The 656-nt window shown below is 32.6% G+C and overlaps 1 pseudogene; it reads right to left on the bottom strand.

Moving 5' to 3' along the window:
• Positions 1–228: 228 nt before the first annotated feature.
• On the bottom strand, positions 229–347 carry LOC112474506 (annotated as a pseudogene).
• Between the last annotated feature and the right edge of the window lie 309 nt (positions 348–656).

The following is a 656-nucleotide window of genomic DNA, read 5'->3' as shown; positions in this document are numbered from 1 at the left end:
TACCAATTGCATATATCCCCCTTCTTTCTTCATTTCAAGGAAGAAATAATTATATCTTTTTAAAATTATTATTACAATGCTATGTTGTATGCACTCCTGGTTTTCTTCAACTTTCCAGTTCATTTATTTATTTATTTATTTAGGCAAGGCAATCCTTGGTTGACCTCACAGATTGCAAGGGCCTTGTCAGCTTACAATCTCTTATTTTTTAATTTTTTTTATGTTTTATACCTACAGCACCTGGACTTCCTAGGTGGTCTCCCATCCAAGTACTAACCAGGACTGACCCTGCTTAACTTCCGAGATCAGACAGGATCGGGCTTGTTCAAGGTAGCATGGCCATAGACTCAACTTTCCACTTTAGTTATTTAAATATCCAGTTATCTGGTTATGAAACTTTCTTCTGGGACAAACTAAGTTTTGTTTTACATTTGTATACACACTCTCAAATAATTTTAAATAGTCATGTGCTACATAATGACATTTTGGTAAATGAGAAACCACATAACAGTGGTGATCCCATAAGATTATAATGAAGGCAAAAAATTTAATAAACCCAGAATATGGGAAATTCTCTAAAACTAATAACATGACCAAAAATTAAGAAAGAAAGAAAGAAAGAAAGAAAGAAAGAAAGAAAGAAAGAAAGAAAGAAA

Source organism: Pteropus alecto, unplaced genomic scaffold (assembly GCF_000325575.1).
Source record: "Pteropus alecto unplaced genomic scaffold, ASM32557v1 scaffold239, whole genome shotgun sequence".
In the NCBI taxonomy this organism is placed as follows: Eukaryota; Metazoa; Chordata; class Mammalia; order Chiroptera; family Pteropodidae; genus Pteropus; species Pteropus alecto.
This window is presented reverse-complemented; position numbering and strand designations above follow the sequence as displayed.